This window comes from Lagenorhynchus albirostris, chromosome 1 (genome assembly GCF_949774975.1).
Source record: "Lagenorhynchus albirostris chromosome 1, mLagAlb1.1, whole genome shotgun sequence".
NCBI lineage: Eukaryota > Metazoa > Chordata > Mammalia > Artiodactyla > Delphinidae > Lagenorhynchus > Lagenorhynchus albirostris.
This window is the reverse complement of record NC_083095.1, coordinates 72,275,382-72,297,195: the sequence shown is the minus strand read 5'-3', so window position 1 is coordinate 72,297,195 and position 21,814 is coordinate 72,275,382.

The following is a 21,814-nucleotide window of genomic DNA, read 5'->3' as shown; positions in this document are numbered from 1 at the left end:
ACTTCATTGTCTGATTGAAAACAAGCAGAACCCTATGGGCCACCGCCACCTCCTGGGTACAAGGGCCTTTCCATGTCCCCCATTGCTTGTTTGTAGGAAAAAGGCTCCAGCCTCCTAGACCTTCTCTGAGTTGCAAAGGGTAGATTCAATCAGTTACTGATTAGGGAGGTATGGGAATGCAGAAACAAAGGAAAGGCAGTCAAAAAACAATACTTCAGCGATACAGCAGAGCCCTAGTCCCTCCTCAAGGAATATACATAACTATGTATCTTTGAGTTCTTCTACAGGGACTAAGTCCCCCTGCCCAGGTATAGGATGATAACTTCAGGCTAAACACAAGTGTCCTGGAGCACCACCCTGTTGCCTCACCACCAACCAATCAGAAGAAAGTCACACACCCTGCAGCCCTCACCCCAAATTCTGCCTTTAAAAACTCTTCCCTGAAAACCATTGGGGAGTTCGAGTCTTTTGAGCATGAGTCACCTGTTCTCATTGCTAGGCCCTGCAATAAACCTTTCTCTGCTCCCAACTCCTATGTTTCAGTTTGTTTGGCCTTACTGTGGGTCAGACACAGAAACGCAGGTTCAACAACGTGATCACCACTTATTTTCCAAGTTTATCCCCTGACACAACATCTTATGAGACCAGATTACTTGTGCTTCCCCAAATACATCCCATTCTTTAATATTTTGCTGACTACTTATGTTGCTCCCTTCACTTGAAATGCTGTCCTCCCCAAAATTATCTTGACAAATTTCTATTTATCCTTCAAAATGCAGCTCAAATGTCAACTTCTCTTTAAAGCATTTTTCTAATCCTTACTTTTTCTCACTATGCTTTTCTATCTTTATAAAACTTTTATTTCCAATAAGTAATTTCCTATAGTGTAATTCTTTTAAATAAATTTTAATAGATGCTTCCCACAAGTTTTTTTTAAATTTATTTATTTATTTTTGGCTGCGTTGGGTCCCCATTGCTGCACCCGGGCTTTCTCTAGTTGCGGCAAGCAGGGGCTACTCTTCGTTGCGGTGCACGGGCTTCTCATTGCGGTGGCTTCTCTTGCTGCGGAGCATGGGCTCTAGGTGCACAGGCTTCAGTAGTTGTGGCACGCAGGCTCAGTAGTTGTGGCTTGTGGGCTCTAGAGCTCAGGCTCAGCAGTTGTGGTGCACAGGCTTAGCTGCTCTGAGGCATGTGGGATCTTCCCGGACCAGGGCTCAAACCCGTGTCCCCGGCATTGGCAGGCAGATTCTTAACCACTGCACCACCAGGGAAGCCCTTCCCACAAGTTTTGATTTATAATTATTTTATTGTTGTTAAGTTTAAAACATGTAATATTATGCTTTGCTCTTTAATTCATTTTCTTTTAGAAGATCACTATTAATTTCTAAACATAAAAATGCTACCACATTTTAGTTGTTGATTCCTAATTTAATTGCATTGTGATAAATATGTTCTGTATATTATTGACTCTTTGAAATATGCTAAGACTTCTTTTTCTGAGCTATTACTTGGTCAAATGTGTAAATATTTTATGTGAACTTCAAAACATTTTTATGTTCTGTTAGCTCAAGAATCTATAAATATTTATTAAAGTTCATTGATGCTGTTTTACATGATTGATCTATAAGTTTCTGATAGAAATGTGTTAAAATCTCCTTTTAGTTTCCATGGAGTTGGCTTTGTATATTTTGAGGCTGTGTTATTAGGTGTATACAAACTCGTGATATTGATATCCTGGGAACTGTTTCTTTTATTATGTAATGTTTCTTTTTTTCTTCTATTAATGCCTTTATACCTTGGTGTATTTTGCAGTAGAATTTTGGGATTTTCTTTTTCTGATATATTTGTTTTTTTCAAACTCAGTGTGTGTGGTTTTTTTTTTGTTTGTTTTTTTGTGGTACACGGGCCTCTCACTGTTGTGGCCTCTCCCGTTGTGGAGCACAGGCTCCGGACGCACAGGCTCAGCGGCCATGGCTCACGGGCCCAGCCGCTCCGCAGCATGTGGGATCTTCCCAGACAGGGGCACGAACCCATGTCCCCTGCATCGGCAGGCGGACTCTCAACCACTGCGCCACCAGGGAAGCCCTCAGTGTGTGTTTTGTCTATTTTTTTCTAATTAGTATTTTATGATATATATTAACTCTTAATTTTCAAATTTGGTGTATGAAAAATTATTGGAAGCAGATACCTGGTAATATTTTATACCTTTGAATAGGTAAATTTTCTCCATTTCCATTTCTTTTTATTACACTGTGATTGACTGTTTTATATTCAACAGTTTCAGGAACTAGATTATACCACTGCACAAAAACTGATGGTGCACATCTCTCTGCTTTCAGTGACATCACAGCAGTCACTTGAAATAGGCCACTATAGCACGGTAGGATTATTTACACCCCAGAAATTTGCAAATTCTACAAATCAGGGCCTTTTTTCCTTCCAAAGAAAACAGTTGTTAAACATTTTTTAGCAGACCATTGGACATATTTGTTATGACCATCATTATATTTTGTGGGTTTTTTATATACCATTCTTTTTCTGCTTCTTTTTACTTCTGCCTTCTGTTCTATTGAGAAAAGTTTTCAATATTTCCTTTGAAGGCATTTTGTTTTGTCTGTCTAGATTGGAGGTTCTTTTTTTTTGAAATTCATTTTTAAGGGAAGTTTTTAATCGTGTGTGTGTCTTTGCTATTGTTTTGTTATTTGGTTTTAGATTTCTTGCCTGCCCTCTTTCATATCTGTCCATATCCAGAAATCCTGTGCTTGCCTCCAACCTGACCTGGCATGCCTGTAGTCATAACCAGATCTTAAAACAGTTTTTCAGAGTTCCTTACCTGTAATGATGTTTATGTTATCACAGGTGAGATTACTTGCTTATTATTCCACTTGATGGAGGAAATACTTTTTAATAATTTTTTTTCTGACCAGAAACTAATATGTGTTCATTGCCAAAATACAGAAACATATTAAGAACAAACAAAAACCCAAATCCCACCCTACAGATATAGCTACTTCTAACTATATTTTTATAAATTTATGCAGTTTATATAATTTTGTATTTGGTGTTTCAATTTATATCACTCTGTAAGTATTACTCAACACATTTAATCTTTTTTGAAAAATAATTTTAAGGTATGTATAACATTATCAGGTGGAAACACCATAATTTAAAAAGCCATCTTCCTATTGTTGAATATTTGGGACACTTGGCTTTTTGTTTGGCTACTAAAATGTGTTGTCAATTACAGTACATACTTGTATATTCTATATCCTTAGAAATTATTTTTTCAAGTGAAATAACTATTTCAAAAATATGAACTTTTTAGAAACTTCATTTTCATATTGTCAAATTTCCCCATTGAAATATTATAGTAATATATACTCCCATCAATACTGTAGGCATATGCTAGGGCTAATATATTTTATAATTTGTCTCCAATACTATTGAATTCAATATTGTTCATCCTGTTCTATTTTTTCTTATTATGTGGCTTAGTAGAGGCAATGAAAAGAAATTGAGTTGCTCAGGAAACATATTGAAATACTGAAATGGTTAGGTAGATATTCTTTGGATTTTATCTTAAGGAAAATTAATTCCTCCAACTCTGTTATTCTCTGTATTCTCCCATAAGATGTAAAGAAGCATATTAGATGACATTAGAGAAAAGGTGAATGCATACCATTTCCTAAGAGCCAGGGACACTGGATACCACAACGTATCACAACTTATTTATAGCTTTTTTTTTCCCCCAGGGACTATACATACTACTGTCTATCAAAACCAAGCATTTCCTAGACCTATGGACATATCAATATACCATGTCAAATACTGTAATGGATATTTTTATCTCTACAATAATGAGAAGAGTTAATGATATACATAACTGTATTATCTGATTTTGATCAAGGGTTCTAACAAACATATGAGACATTCTTTCTTTCTCTTACAGATACTCTACTTTTTTTTCTACAAACAAGGTGAAATCTTGAATAATTTGTCCAGTGTCATTTCCCATACTATTACAGTAAACTTAGTGTCCCATTTTCTGTTCTCAGTGTAAATAGTAATCTTGCTTCATTTCATTGTCCTTTAAACCATTTTAAGATTATCTGTGTATAGTTACTAGATTAATCATTTGTACTAACCTGATTCAATGACACAATTGATTTAGCTCAGTTGTATTTCATAGAGTGGACACATTTTATCAGTTGTTTTAGAACAGTGAAAAGACATTAAATCTCCCTTAGCTCTTTACTTTCAAGATTAAAAGATGCAGGTCACCCTATGTTTCTTTAAAATCTGATTAACAGACTCTTTACATCTTCTCCTGTTTCTCTTTTGAGTTATTTAAAAACTGTCACTAAAAATGTTTAGCTATGAAAAATAAACTTGGCCACTACATTATAAGGAGTATCTGCCCAGCTCTGAATATAATGTAATCACCACTTTCTGCAATAAGCTAGAATAAGCTAGTAAAAAAATAAATTAATCAAATTTGCATTTTTTGGAAACATGGACTGTTCATAAAAGAAAAATGTCATACTATAGACTTCAGTAATCAATTTCCTACTACATTAAAGATAAAAAATAAGATTAAGAAAATATGGTACAATGATCCACTATTAAGGATTCAATAAAGATATTAATGCATACATACAGACTTTTATAATACATTTAATATTTACAGAACTCATAACATGAAAGTTGTTCGCTAAGTCAGGGGCCTGTCTACTTTCCTTGGTAAGCAAAAATTGAAGACATTATTGTTTCCTCTCCTTTCATGAAATTCCTCCTCACTACAACAAAATAGACAAACAAAAACACAAATTGTTTCTTGATTATTTGTTTGGTTGGAAGAAGAGAAGGGCTCTGGGTGCTCAAGTATATCCTAAGTAAAGGACACTGCTATGGGATGAAAAGAGCACCTTCTTTATGAAAATGGTTGAAAAGGAAGATTATATAATTACTGAGAATAAGGATTCACCTCCCCAGAAAGACTTCTGTTTTGATTTTGGTTTTGGTTTTTAAGAAAAGACATTTATTAGCTTTGTAAGACGTATCTCATTGTCTTATATGACACCTGTCATTATTATGTTTCTATTAACACATGATTTCCAAAGATCATTGATTGCTTCCATAGCTGGTCAACTTCATACTTGAATCTGTTTTAAAGTAAAATATGTTCATTCATTTTCAAATTACAAAAGAGGTGAGGAAATAATATTCCATCCCTTTTTAAAAAAACAATCTACCCCCTATGTACTAGTTTAGCACAAATATTAAAATTTTAAATAACACTTACGACAAGATTATCATCTTGTTGTAAGCAAAGCAGGAAAATGAACTTGCATTTAAGGGTTTAGCTTCTTCATGGGTTCTCAGAACCTCAGCAGGAACTGGTCTCTCCTCTAATTTGGTCAAGGAAAAACATGGCTACTCCAAATGCTACTCTCTTATTCTCACCTTTTATATAAGAGTCAGGAAAGCATATGGCCAAATCATTACAACGTACCAAAATCTTTATAGCCTCTACCCAGCTTGGGACCTATACTGTGTATGAAGGTTTTGAGATTGAGGGATAACAGTAGAAGAGAAAAATAAAGGGTGGGATACAGGATGGATTCAAGTCATTGTTTTTCACAAGAGTAAAAATTAGGATGAACATACAGACCAAAGACCAGGCACTGTCAATTTTAGGTGGCCTCCATGAACGCTCTCAAAATCCACATTTCCAAACATGAGTGGAGAAGGTGGAAAATTCCACATTAGCCCTCTCTACATGCCTGGAAAGCAAATATTATTTCTGCATGTCCTACTTTCAGACTTCATTGCTGGTTCTTCTTTTTAATTCCATATTATAGCAGGAAAAAACAAATGAATAAACAAACTACTCCACTCAAACAGGTCAAAAGGTCCTTATGTAGACAATGTAAATGCCATATTCTCTACCATTCTCAACTCTTTGTTAACTGAGACCTGTCAGAGATGGCCTCAAATACAGTCTGAGTTGATGGGCCTAATTATTTAAAAGGAAGAGTTCAATTTTTCCAGTGTTCACATGTTTACTTGCAGCAAGACTTTTTATATTATCATGAAATCCCTACTCAATTTACGTTGCTTCTCTCAGCCTTTACATTTCCTTAACGGTACTCTTTTAATGTTCAGAATCACAGAGAGCAGGATTAGTCTGCTATAGCTCTGATTCACCAAGGGGCATGAAATGGGTCTTCTGATTAATGTTTTGTTTGGGTGTATATCACTTACCCGAAGCAAAAAGGCTTGTTGCAGAATTGAAATGTCTTTGATGTAGACCGTTTACTGTCATGTTCATACTCTCCTGGGAGAAGTGGGTCTGCAGCTGATGCTTGCCTTGTGCACTAGGGAGTGACCTGTTAATTAGGCATCAGGATCAGTCTTATTGCTAACTTTTTGTTAGACCATAGGTTGGTAGGACAGTTGACAGTGACATGAATTAGTATGAATCTGTTGCCTGCCACCCAAAAACAAGTACCTCTATTTTGGTAAGGAAAAAAAAAAGTAGAAATTTTAAAGATACAGAGTACCAGGAAACAAAGAACAGAAACCCTCAAAATTAAATTTAGGTGAGAAGCTATTCCTGAAGGAGATAAAGATCAATTGAAACAATATCGGGAAACTAGCTGACAAAGAAGATGAACGTTTACTGAGAATCCCTGGAATTCAATGAAAATGTACCATAATCAGCAAAAAACTGAAAACACACTAGTTCATGTAGCTCTGCTTGAATGGGATGGAATATGAGAAGGTTTGCAGTAGGAACTCTAAGTGCCAATATGACTTTCATTCAGACACTTGATCTGAATGAAATATTTTATTTCAAAAAAATGTTTCAAATGCCTCCGTGTTTTAAAGAAAGATATTATGAGTTGTGTGGATTTGGTTCTGACTTGGTCTGCTTCATTTGTATATGGGATTAGAAATAGTTCATGGTTAAAACACTGAATAGTATTTGGATTTTATTTTAATTTGGTTTCAACAAGTCTTTCATGTTGATCCGATTTAGAGTTCCAGTTTTTTCCAGGTGAAGTATTGCTCCAATATACTGTTTCCAAGTTGGCGCATAGCAGATCCCACAGGGATAATGGGAGGACCTAACACACTACTCTGAATGTGAACAATTGAATCTTTTAATTATATTCCATTAGGTCAAGTACATAAGGTTTGATCAGCAATGTTTTACTATCAGTCAGGTATAGTAATACTGAAAATGGATTGGGAATGCCATATTCAAAGATAAGTTGCTCTACCTCGTACCCATTGAGGGTGGCTACTATTAAAAAAAAAAAAGCAGAAATGACAAGTGTTGGTGAGGATATAGAGAAATTGGAATGCTTGTGCACTGATGATGCGACTATGGAATGCTGCAGCCACTAAGGAAAACAGTATGGTGGCTCCTTAAAACATTAAAAATAGAACTACCATATGATTTGGCAATTCCACTTCTGGGTGTATACCCAAAAGAATTGAAAGCAGAGACTTGAAGAGATATTTGTACATCCATGCTTATAGCAGCACTATTCACAATAGCCAAAAGGTAGAAGTGACCCAAGTGTCCATTCACAGATCAATGGGGAAAGAAAATGTGGTAAATACATGCAATGGAATATTATTCAGCCTTAAAAAGGAAGAAAATTCTGACACTTGCTACAACACAGATGAACCCTGAAAACATTATACTAAGTGAAATAAGCCAGTCACAGAAAGAGTAATACTGTATGATATTACTTATATGAAGGACCCAGAGTAATCAAATCCACAGAGATAGAAAGTAGAATGGTGGTTGCTAGGGGCTGGGGGAGGAGGAATGGAGAGCTATTGTTTAAAATGTACAGAGTTTCAGTTCTGCAAGATGAAAAAGTTCTGTGGATGGAAGGTGCACAATAACATGAATATACCTGATGCCACTGAACAGCACAGGTTAAGAAAAGGCTAAGATAGCAAATTTTATGTTGTGTGCATTTTACCACAATTGAAATTGAAAAGAATAAATTGCTCTTCTGGTGAAATTATAGAAGAAATTTTAGTACCATATTTTATTTGTATTTATCATTATCTTAAGATACTTTCTAAGATAGCATGAAAAAAGAATTTTCTAGGAAAATATTAAAGCTTTGTGTATTTGACTCAATCAACTGGCTACTTCATTTTTAAAAAAGTAATTCACTTTTAACATCACAGATGCTGATGTCATGTAAAAAATATCTGATTAATTGGCTTTAATGAGATATTTTAAATATTTAATCAGATACGTATTTGTCAAAATATTTTAAAATTACATCTTTTTATTGTTGCTGTAGGTTCTCAACTCTTGCTGTAAAGAAGGGAGTAAAAAAATTTTTTTAACAAGGCATCTCAAAGCAGAACTTTGTTGAAAATCTATTTAAATTTTTAAATAGATTTATTGAGATGTAATTTGCATACTATAAATATTCAAGAATTTTAAGTGTACAACTTAATGAATTTTAGTAAATGTAAACAGTTCTGCAGCCAACCCCACAATCCAGTTTTTTTTCTTTTACATTCTTTTTTTTAATATTCTTTTCCATTATGGTTTATCACAAGATATTTAATATAATTCCTTGGGCTATACGTTAGGACCTTGTTGTTTATCCATTCTAAATGTAATAGCTTGTACCTACCAACCCCAAACACCCAGTCCACCCCTCCCGCTTGCCCCTCCCGTTGGCAACCACAAGTCTGTTCTCTATGTCTATGAGTCTGTTTCTGTTTTGCAGATAGGCTGATATGTGCCATATTTTAGATTCCACATATAAGTGATATCATATAGTAACTGTCTTTCTCTTTCTGACTTACTTCACTCAGTGTGATAATCTCTAGTTGCATCCATTTTGCTGTAAATGGCATTATTTCATTCTATTTTATGGCTGAGTAGTATTCCATTGTATAAATGTACTGTATAATACATATGTACCACATCTTCTTTACCCATTCATCTGTCAATGAACATTTAGGTTGTTTCCATGTTTTGGCTATTGTGAACAGTGCTGCTATGAACATAGGGGTGCATGTATCTTTTTGAATTATAGTTTTGTCCAGGTATATTCCCAGGAGTGGGATTGCCGGATCATATGGTAATTCTATTTTTAGTTTTCTGAGGAACCTCCATACTGTTTTCCATAGTGGCTGTACCAACTTACGTTCCCACCAACAGTGTAGGAGGGTTCCCTTTTCTCCACACCCTCTCCAGCATTTGCTACTTGTAGACTTTTTAACGATGGCCATTCTGACCGGCCACAATCCAGTTTTAGAACATTTTCATCACACCATAATGGTCCTTTGTGCCTTTTTACAGTCAATCTCTGCTCTCACTCCGAAGTCCAGGCAATTACTGTTCTTTCTCTGTTCTTTTTTTTCCTTTTCTAGAAATTTCATTTGAACAGAATCATACAATATGTTTCTGGCTTCTTTCAGTTAATGTAATAATTTGAGGTTCATCGCTGTTGTGGCATGTATCGGCAAATCATTTCGTTTTATTGCTGCATAGTATTCCATTGTGTGAACATACATGTTGTGTTTATGAATTCACCAGTTGAGGGACATTTTAACTGTTTCTAGTTTTTGGCTATTATAAAGAATACAGTTATGAATATTCATATTCAGGTCTTTGAATGGACAAAAGTTTTCACTTTGGGTACATACAGGAATCTAGAGGAGTGGAATTTATGGGTCATGTACTAAGTTTGTGTTTAGCTTATTAAGAAACTACCACTGTCTTCTAAAATATCAATACCATTTTACATTACCATTGCAATGTGTAAGCATCCCCGTTCCTCCACATCCTTAACAACACTTGGTATTGTCCGTTTTCTTGATTACAGCTCTTCTAATGGTTGTGTAGCAGTATCTCATTGAAATTTTTATATGGATTTCCCTAACGGCTAATAACGTTGAGCACCTTTTCATGTGATTGCTAGCCTTTGTATATCTTCTTTGGTGAAATAGTTTGCCATTTTTTAAATTGGGTTGTTTGTGTTCTTATTAATGAGCTGTAAGAGTTTCTATATATTCCAGATTAAGTTCTTTATTAGGTATATTATTTGCAAATATTTTCTCTCAGTCTACAGCTTACCTTTTCTTTTTTTCTTCCGGTACGCGGGCCTCTCACTGTTGTGGCCTCTCCCATTGCGGAGCACAGGCTCCGGACGCGCAGGCTCAGTGGCCATGGCTCACGGGCCCAGCCGCTCCATGGCATGTGGGATCTTCCCAGACCGGGGCACGAACCCACGTCCCCTGCATCAGCAGGCGGACTCTCAACCACTGCGCCACCAGGGAAGCCCTACCATTTTGTTTTTAATGGTGTCTTTTAAAGATCAAAAGTTTTCCATTTTTTTCTTTATGGAATGTACTTTGTATGTCATACCTAAGAAATCTTTGCCTCACCTAAGACCACAAAGAGTTTTCTCCTGTTTTCCTCTGAAAATTTTATAACTTTAGCTCTTACATTTATGTCAACAACACATTGTTAGTTGATTTTTATATACAGTAAGATATAAGGGTCCAAGTTAATTTTTTGGCATATGAATATTTAATTGTCCTAGCATCATTTGACACCTTTGTCAAAAGTCAATTGACCATAATTTAAGGGTTTATTTCTGGATTTTCTAGCCTGTTTCATTGATGTATTTGTCTATCCTTATGCCAACCCCACAGTTTTGATTCCTGAATCTTTACAGTAAGTTTTGAAAGTGGATGGTATAAGTTCTATGTTTTTCTCCTTTTAAGAATTTGTTTTGACTGTTCCAGGTCTTTTGTGTTGAATCCATAGACAAATTTGGGGAGAAGGGCTATCTTAATCCTCCTACACTGTTGGTGGGAATGTAAATTGGTACAACCATTATGCAGAACAGTATGGAGCTTCCTTAAAAAACTAAAAATAGAACTACCATATGATTCTGCAATCCCACTCCTGGGCATATACCCAGAGAAAACCATAATTCAAAAAGATACATGCACCCCAATGTTCATTGCAGCACTATTTACAATGGCCAGGACATGGAAGCAAACTAAATCTCCATCAACAGAGGAATGGATAGAGAAGATGTGGTATATATCTATATCTATCTATCTATCTATCTATCTATCTATACATATATATATATATATATATATATATATATACACATACACAATGGAATATTACTCAGCCATAAAAATAATGAAATAATGTAATTTGCAGCAACATGTATGGACCTAGAGATTGTCATACTGAGTGAAGTACATCAGACAGAGAAAAACAAATATTATATGATATCGCTTATATGTGGAATATAAAAAAATGTTACAAACGAACCTATTTACAGAACAGAAATTGAGTCACAGATGTAGGAAACAAACTTATTGTTACCAGGGGGGGAAAGGGCGGGGAGGGATAAATTGGGAGATTGGGATTGACATATACACACTACTATATATAAAATAGATAACTAATAAGGATCTACTGTATAGCACAGGGAACTCTTTTCAATACTCTGTAATGACCTACATGGGAAAAGAATCTAAAAAAGAGTGGATATATGTATATGTATAACTGATTCAATTTGATGCACAGCAGAAACTAACACAACATTGTAAATCAACTACATTCCAATAAAAATTAAAAAAAAACAAAACAATATTGAGTCTTTCAATTCATGAATCTGAAATGTCTCTCCATGGATCTTCTTTAATTTCTCTTAGCAATATTTTCTAGTTTATAGTGCACAGGTCTTGCACTTCTTTTGTTAAATTTATTCTTAAGTATTTGATTTGTTTTTATTTTATTATGAATAAAATTGTTTTCTTAATTTGATATTCAGATTGTTCATTGCTAGTACACAGAAATAGCATTGATTTTTTTTTATACTGATCTTTCATCTTGTGATTTTTTAAAAACTTCTTAGATCAAGTTTTTTTTCTTTTTCTTTTTTGGTTCTTTTTTAAAGATTTTCTACTTTGAGGATTATGCTCTTTGAATACAGTGTTCACTATGTTTTTTTGGAATTTTCATCCTTCATAGCCTTACCCTTAACTCCTTCAATCTGCCTTTTGCTCTGACCACTCAATAGCAACTGTCACAGGGGTCTGTTCTTAGCCTTGTGCCTTTCAATAGTTTTAACTGTGGCCTACATGACGCTGTAGAAAGAAAACTTGTCAAATTTATAGAGAACCCAAAGTTTGAAAGTGAAAACTAGTGAGATAAAAGACAAAAATCAGGAATCAAAATTTCATGAACTGGTTGAAAAACAATAAGGAGTAGCAAACACAGAGACAAGTATTTAGATTCTGAAGACTAATTGCACAAGCTTTATGATGTGGATTCCAGCCTCTCTGCATTGCTTCTCTCCCCATATGCATCTTCCCAAGGATCCCACCTGTAATGCCTAGGTGCAGGTTCACTTCCTCTCTCTCATTATGATGTTTAAGCTCTTCTATCAGATGATGTTCACGGGTGTGTGTATTACAGTGCTTGTCATAGATTAGACACTCAACAAACAGAAGCTTCTTCATTTCAAACCAAGTATTCTCTGATTGCTCTCCTATGTCCTTCCCATGCTTTCTTTCTAAAAATTTTGAGCTTCTGTCTGTGGAATCACAATTTTTCTTTGCTGTTGAAGAAATCTGGAAGACACGTTGGTTCCTCCTTATCTTTCGTCCCCATATCCAGTCATTTAGCCAGCTTATTGTATTAGTCAGTTCAGGCTGGTATAATACATTCCACAGACTGAGTGACTTAGACAACATGCACTTATTTCTCACAGTTCTGGTGTTTAGAAAGTCCAAGATCAAGGTACCAGCATACTGGGTGTCTAACAAGGACCTTTTTCCTTTTCTGAACATGGCCATTTTCTCAATATGTTATATGGCATAGAGAGAGAAAACTCTGGTCTCTTTCCTTATAAAGACACTAATCTCATCTTGAGGATTTTTCTTCATGACCTCATCTAAACGTTATTACCTCCCAAAGGCCCTACCTCCTAATACCATCCCACTGAGGGCTAGAATTTCAACATATGAATTTTAAGGAGACAACCATTCAGTCCAAAGCAGTTCTGTTAATTATTCTATCTCTACAATCTTATCTTTTTAATTTCTGTGTCCACTACCCTGATCAGGCTTATATTGCCTTATGCCTGTATTATCACAATAGCCTTTAATACTTACCTGAGATTAGCCAGAACATAGGGTACAGTTTTAGATTCAAGGAGAGGAAAGAATGAGCAATTCAGGTTCATTATTTCAATTTACTCTTGAAGTAGGTATAAAGCAGGGTAAAGTGTATTAAAAAGATAACAATGCAAATATGTGGTTGCAGTTACCAGCTTTCTTTCGTATCTTGTGGAAGCATAAACTTGGCAGCTCTCATAGTTTGAGATGTTCGTTTGGTGAAAGAGGCCAAGAATGATGATAGCAGTCATTTATATCCCAGCCACATCAGCACCCAGAAGCAACTTACTTCATCATGTAAAACGATAGTTCTGCTACTCAGTAACTTTAATATTTAAGCACAGGGCTTTGAAATTCTTGCTGTGCTTTGGAGGAGATGTCTCTACACTGTCCCCGATTTTTTTCCCATTCACTCTTAAACTCACTCTAATCTAGCTTTGGTCCCCAGTGTTCTATCAGAAGTCCGCTTTTCATGATCTTCAATGAACTCCACGTTGCCAGCTCTCATGGCAGGACTCTGTCCACATATTATTTGTGGTACCTGCACATTTCAGCACAACATATCACTCCATCCCCCTTGATATACTGTCTTCGTTTAGCTTCCAGGATATGGGTACCTTTACATTTCATTTGCTCTTCCAGAGTCTCTCTTTACCTTTCTCCATTCCTGCTTTTGGCACAATGAGGCTGACCTGTATGGATTACATCGGTAGGTTGTTGTGCCCTCTGCCTTCCCGTGGCATCTAGTGAGAAGGGAAGGAGCAGAGGTCAAAGTACATATGCCCTGGCTCCCTGCCACCAAGGCTACTTTGAACTGGTTGTTTGTCTTCTCTCACAGAGTAGACTCTACAATAATTGTTCCCCTGCTTGTCTCATCAAGTCTAGAGACTGTATTAGCACCAGGTCACTCCACTATCTGCAGGGTTTCCCCACACACACACCTTTTAAGCAATTCTGACTACTTTTCTCCACTTCTGCTGGGACCACCCTGGTCCAGGCATCATAACTCACATGGATGTTTGCAATGGTCTCATAATTTATTTCAGCCTGTACCTTCCCAACTTCACTCACAGTCTATCCTCAACATAGCAGTCAGAGTGACCTTTCTAAGATCTAAGATAATACCACATATTAATCTGTTCCAAACCCTTTAAGGGATCTGCATTTCACTTAAAGTACAAGTCAAAGCTCTCAGTTTTCTACAAGGCCCTACATGATCTGGCCCCTTTACTTTGGTGATCTTATCTCCTGTTAGCATTCCCTAGCTTGCTCCATCCCAGACTCACTTTCCCAGTGGCTTTCTTGCTGTTCCTCCTACAAGCTAGTACACTTCTCTTGCCCTAGGGCCATCGTGTTGACTGTTCTGCCTGGAACCCTCATCCCCCAGACATCTGCAAACCTTTGCTTACCTGTCACTTTATTAATGAAACTTATCCTGCTTAACCTTTTTAAACTTACAACCCACTCTCTCCCCTTTATCCTCAATCCCCCTTATTGATCTCTATTTTTCTTTTTTTTTTGTAGCTTTTATCACTTCTAAACTATCGGATTATCGAACTATGTACTTAATAATATATTCACTGACTGTAACTTTGTTTCTCCTAGTTAGAAAGTAAGTTCCAGGAGGTCAGGGATCTTTGCCTACCACTCTCCCTGGTACACAGTACAAGTATGATAAGTAATTGTTAAATGAACATCTAAGCCCTGGAGGCAAACTCCTTTTATCCCCACCTTTGCTTCAGGGCCAAGGAGTTTTCCATTTAGGTCCACTGGGGCTTTTCACTCTTCCTAGAGACTTTCTCATCCAACCTCACCACAACCTAATTTACTTTCACATTATTACTCCTCTTCCCTGCTCAGGAGCCTAACTGCGTTTTATATAATACTTCAATCTTCTATAAAGACTCTAGCCAAATGGAAATCTCTCCCATTTTTACCAATATACATTCTAACTTCAGATAAAATATCACATTATACTTTTGTGGTATTTGTACTGTATAGCTCTAGATATTGTCTTTCCAACAAGCTTCTAAGCTTTTTGACAATAATCATACCATGCTATTTTTTGTAATCTCCAATTGTCATAGAGACAGTGTCCAAAAGATGTTGTTAAATTTAATTTGAAATTTCTTTAACAATGATTGATAAATCTTCGATTCAACCATCTTTAAAATATTTCCCTCAAATATAAGATCAAATTTTGCTAAATCTATATGACCCGTTAATAGGAAACTCATAATATGCTTTTCTAAGAAACTTGATTTCTCACAATCTTGCTCTGAAACATTTTTTATAAAATCAGCCAGACATTTTTTGAGGTGTGTACAAATTGTACACATTTCACTCAAATTCTGAAGGTTAAAGCCCTCAGAAAATACGTTGTGTGCATGCTCCGGGTCAATCACATAATGGAAAACTACATAAAGATTCAGAATAATATCTAAGAATTCTTGTCTTGAATAAATTACATGCTCATTAATGTTGCATAAGTGATTCCACATATGTGTCTTGGGACGTGGAGTCACTTTTCCAATTTGTGTTTATTACCTAAAAGTGTTAATGTATTATTAATTCCACATAGGATTTGGGAGCTCTGGGATTTCATTGTAACATCTAGTTTGGTTTAATTAATAATATATCTTTTCTTTAATGATAAAATATCAATTAATGATCTTATTATATATATGAGTCTGATAGGCCCTGATGAGAGTCATACAGACAAGTTAACTCCAAGAGGTACTGTATGAGAAATTAAATTCTTCACCAGCTTTGTTTCTAAAGCAGAAAGGAAAAGAAGAGTTGGGAGAGATGGAGGGACAGAATTATAATTGGTATATATTGACTAGCACTTTGGAACATATGTCTCTTTTTCTTTTTTGTAACTAGATTTCTTTACTTCTCTTGATTAATATTTTGTTCATCATTTGATCACCCCAGAATTGGTCACTTAGTTTTATTAATTTCCTTCAGTTTTCACTCTAATGCTTAAGAACATTAGAGTGCCTTAATCTCCTGTTTAAAAAAATTAATGTGGTTGTATTAATTTTTAATACTTTAATATTCATTCTAACGATCTGATAGCCAAGCAAAGATTTAATATCTGGGTTGTTTTGGAAACAATATTTTAGAATAGATTATTAATGATCATGTGATTTTTTTCACACTCCTTCTTTTGGGAGATATGTTCAGAATTATTTTCTTACTGCTGTGGCAGGTACCCAGAGTCACACTGTGTTAAGACACTTACCTGGCTTACCTGCACCCCCCATCTCTTTCACCCTGCCTCCTAAGCCAGACTCTACCAACTCTGCCTGTTCTCTTTGTCTCTCCTCTTCTTTCTGCCTCTCTTGCAGACTTTCTATACTTCTCCTACCGGGATTCCATAAGGTTCATGTAAAAGAGACACCTGACTGGGAGAATATATAAGTGAAGTCCTCTCATAAAAAACTAGACACAAATGAGAAAAATCTTACTTTTTAGTTTAATCAGCAGCAGGATAACATGGCGGTTAAAACCATAGAATCTAAAGCTTGAGTTCATATTCTGGCTTTGTTTCTAGTATGTGATTTTGTTTCTTAATTTCTAAGAGGCTCAGTTTTCTTAATTGTGAAATGGAGATAAAGTTCCTACCTCATAGGGCTGTATAAGGATTAAATATGTTATTTTTAAGTTAATATATAAATACTTAGTTGTAATAGATAAAGTACTTAGAATAATCCTTGGCACAGAATGAGTGCTAGTTATGCTACTACTATGTAATCACTTGCATGCTATTATGCTACTGCTAGTCCTATATCTAAGTTATAGCTATATACATTTTAGCCAACACTAGTAAACTTACAATAATGAAGAGAATGCAATTTCATGGCAAATCATGCTAGACTATATTCTCTATTACAGAAAAATAAAAAACTTATAAACAATGTCTCCTTGATCTTTAAGCCCATATATAGATTCTACTAAGATAAAACAAACTATAATTTTAATTAGTAATTATAATCAGTCACTGCAAAGTCTTGATTAGCTTTTGTATTCTTTGCTTAAATTTATAAAATTTGCTTTTATCTTTGAGAAACATGATACCAAAATTTCCAAATCTATAATTTCAGTGTGGGCTACAGTTGTAACTAAGTAACTCTATCAAAAAAAAAAAAAAATGCAGGTACAAGTACATTGGTAAATAGAGATTGAAACTATAAGAAATTCAGCCCTTCTGGAATGTTCATTCCTTCTCACAGTTTGCTTCATTCGTATTAGAAATCAGAGAATCTTCCTTCTCCATCACATCATTACTAGGTCCCTTTCATTACTGAATACTATTTTCAGAGTCTTGGTTGCAAAACTAAGACTCTTCTCTCTCCATAAAAGCTAAATAGATAAAGAAGTAAAAACAGGCATGTATAGATTATATACTGAAGATTGGTATTTATGGATTGAAATGTCAATAGCAATATGAGAGATATAAGCAATGGATATTCAAAATAATTTTGCCATCTAAGAATCAACACACATTTATTACGTGCTGATAAAAGGCAGGCTTTGTACTAGTCAATCCTACGGTGGATAAAAAGAGATATCTCTATTTTATCATGCTCTTAAGCACTGCACCAGATGTTGGGGAGACAAAGATGAATAAAACACAGTCTAGGTCCTCAGAGCCAAGTGCGAAACAAATCCACAGCTGTCAAGGATCTTTAGCTTAATTTTCAGAAAACTCCATGGCTTGCAGAATCTCACAAAGTGTTGAGTGAGAGACACCAGGCCCCAGCTTCGTGTCTGCATTCAAGTAAGGTTCAAAATGAGGCAAAACCAAGCTATGGTGTTAGAAATAAGTGACAACCCTCATAGGAGCAGGAGGTGGTGATTAGAAGGGAGCACGAAGCAGGCTTCTGTGATGTTGGTCAGACTCAGTTTCTTAATATGGGTGCTGATTATATGGGGTCCCTCACTTTGTGAAAATAAACCTATGATTTGTACACTTTTTGGTATGGATATTATACTTCACTTAAAAAAAAATCCCATGGCTTGTTAGAATTCCAAAATTCTCTCCTGATATTTCTTTAAATTTCTAGGGAGAGGTGTGATAACATTCTTTTGATTTTCGCTTTCTCCAGGCCTTCTGCCTTTGTGCTTTTAGAGAGTTAGGAAGTACATGGAAAAGTGGTTTACACTGTAGGAGCGTATATAGCTTTAAACACAATAAGCATCATTGTTCAAGAACATGTTCTTCGTCCACCCCACCACTATGGAATCCAGTTCCAGATTCACCCCATAGCTCTCATGCGATCTTTTCTCCTGTGTATTCTCCTCCCTTCCCCTGAATCAGCTGTCCCTTGTGCACCTTCTCCAGGCTCTACAACATTCCTGACTCCAGCTGTGGAGAGCAGTTCCACGTGTGCTTTGACTCACTTCATTCTGAGATCATACACCGAAAGTTGTATGAGGCCCTTCCAAACCTGTGGGGATGCAGGGGAAGCCCATGCACAGGCAAACCCTGAAAGTGAAATAAATTTAACACCTTCTGGCACAATCTTTGACCAATAGAAAGCTGATGGGTAAATGCTACTTTTTGTCAGTTTCAAGTGGACAATTGTAAAAGGTCTTCTATATGCTCCTCAGAAAAGTTCCTGGAGTGCTGTGACCAACTTGATAACATACCCCCTTTTCTCCTTGCACGTTTACTGTCATGGATTGCTAACTCTCCTGCTCACTGTGATTACCTTCCAAATAAACCACCTGCGCAGAAGTCTTTGAGGCTTTGCTTTCTGGGGGGACAATGTCTAAAACAGTTGGTACCTAGAAAGCAGACGTATAGGATAGGATTCCAGAACTGAATCACTTACCAGTCTGATGCAAACAGAAAACCCACTGGTCATGGGAAGAGGGATGATGAGGAAGTCCAGGTATGCTATAGCATCACAATGACTGAGTCTCCCACCTGCAGTGGAATAGGCCAAATGGAAGGTGGGGCACTGGATTATTCTGTGCCTCTAACACATCAGTGGGCAATGGTGAGTTTAATAACTATGAAATTGACTGGCTGCTGTTTTATACTTTGGAAGAATTGAGCAAAGAAAATGACAACGTTAGATCAGACAGCTACCACCTCAGGGCATGCTGTGAACCACAGGAGGACTTCCAAGGCAGCATCTAGAAGGACACTCATTTCCTGAAGCTGCAGCGCAGACGTTGCTCAAAACCAGACTCAGGAGTTTCGGAGTTTCAAAAGAAAGTATAAGTCTAGCCTTGAAAGGTTTCCTATGCTTTGTTTTGTGGAGCTACAGCTTTTCTCTCTAGTCATCACAGTGCTTACACAGTAGGCCACGGAAGAAAAGGCCAAGGTGGCAGAGTGCAAACTACATACTGTTTGAGAAACACGAACTCTCTTCCCAAGGCTGACCTAGCTACTACACGTCTGAATACCTGAACTGTCAACATCAAAGACTGATGGTGATTCTGCTATACGATATCATCCTTGAGAAAACCAGCCACCCATTTGGGTGGCTTACAGATTTCGCCAAAACCTTTCAACCCTGGAAGTGGCAGCAAGAGTTTATAGAGGGACTGACATCTGCTCCAGATTTGCTTTCTCTGCCAAAAGTTCCTCCTCTCCATCATCATGTAAGAGCTTACACCGTGCCTTATTTATCGGCATGATGTTTTTCTACAATACTGTCTCCAAATAAGGGACCCAACTGATAGCAATGACTATGTTGACCTAGTGGAGTAGACTGGTCCTAGCATAAATATTTGTATTCCACAGAAGCAGTCATTTTAATAGAATGAGAAGAGCCTATTCAAATATCATCTGGGTGCTAGTTTACAAACAAAACCCTGGAGTGCTGGGGTGCTAAATCAACAGCCAATACGTGGCGTTGTGTCCTCAACACCCAGAATATCCAGGTTGAAAAATAAGCCTTAGATATAAGATGGGCCCCCCTCACCACCATTTCCAGGAATCCTTTTGCAGAATTTGTGTTTTCAACCTTAAGTAGATCTAGAGGTCTTCATTCCCAGAGGCGACTCCTTCTGTCAGGGAACAGAGAACTGACAAAGAGTAACATTTATCCATACTTTCCCTGTTGGTTGAAGATTGTGTTAACTTTCCTGCACTTATAGGCTTTGCACGTGTGTGGGTCTAGTGGGCTTCCCCTGGAATCTCATGCCATAGTTCAGATTTTCTGCTAGATTTAAGTTTCTACTCACCTGAACCTATGACTATTTCCAGGTCACTTTAGGATCTCCATGCCAGTATCCATGCCAGCAGACAAAGAAAGGAGCTCCTGATTACCAGGAGATACTAGGAATGCTACTACGTATAGGAATAGGAAGGAGGATATCTGGAACCCAAGGCATTAACTGGAACATTTCCCAGTACTTTTGTCCCCAATTAATGATGGTGAATGGGCAACTGCTTTAATTGCCATTCAATAGTGGCGAAGCTATTGAGGGATCATACCTTTCAGGGGTAAATGTTTATGTCACCCCATATGGAAGCAGCCAGAGTACCTGAAGTTATGGTTTAGTTTGAGGAAATTTAGAATAGGTGATGGAAGATAGGAGATGATAACTACCAATTAACGTCTTATGACCAATATAGCAGAAAAAGGGGATGGTTGTATCTTGTTTCACAAACCCTTCCCCTACTAAGTCTTTTGAAGGATTGGACTTAATGAAAGACAGAAACACTGTAATGGGTGAACTGTGTCAAATGACTCTTGTTCACCAGCTCACATTTTCTTGGCCTCATCTCTGATTCCAGTCATGGCTACAGCAAATTAATTTTGTATAGGCTTCAGTTTATCTGGAACTGACAGGTAAACTTGTCTCAAACATGCACCATAATCTTTCAAGCCCTCTTTGACACTGTTCCATGGGGATGCTGGTGGGAGGTCATTCAGGAGAGATGCAAGCACAACCTGAAATGTAAGGGAGTTGAGTTCATGCCCACTGGGGCAACCTTGAACTAATGGGGTTTGGAAAATGATCAGGAAATGCTTATTGTTTTTTCCCAATTCTCAGGTAGAAATTTCTTTCAGGCACAGTAGCATATTGGGTTTTCTCCCTTTCCAGTTTCAATCTCCACGGTCACTCACCCCTGCTCCCTGGGACCACCTTTCAGTAAACTACTTGTACCCAAGTCTGATACAGATTCTACATTCAATCTGTCGATTTCAGTATAAAAGCACACCTTCTTCTGCTTGTTTCATTCAAAGAAACTTCCTCCCTCTTCTAAGGTCTTGACACCAGCTAAACTCTCTGCCCAGAATTATCTCATTTATCCCTAGAAGGCTTGTGAAAGTATATTTTCCAAATGGAGACATTTCCTTCCCTAACTAAGCAGAATTCAAGTACTTCCTTTTCTTTCTTTACTAGCTGATTTTCTTTAGCCTATAAATGGGCTCAATTTAATCCCATCTAAAAACATCCATATGCCCATATACGCAGACACAAAAATTCCAAGACAAAACAAAACAAAGTCACAAAGGACACAAAAACTACACACTTGACTTTATACCTTTCTTCTTCTCAAAATAACAGCTGACATGTATCGAGTGCTTACCACACGCCAGGTGCTATTCTAGCAAATGGCGTGCAATATCTCATTTTA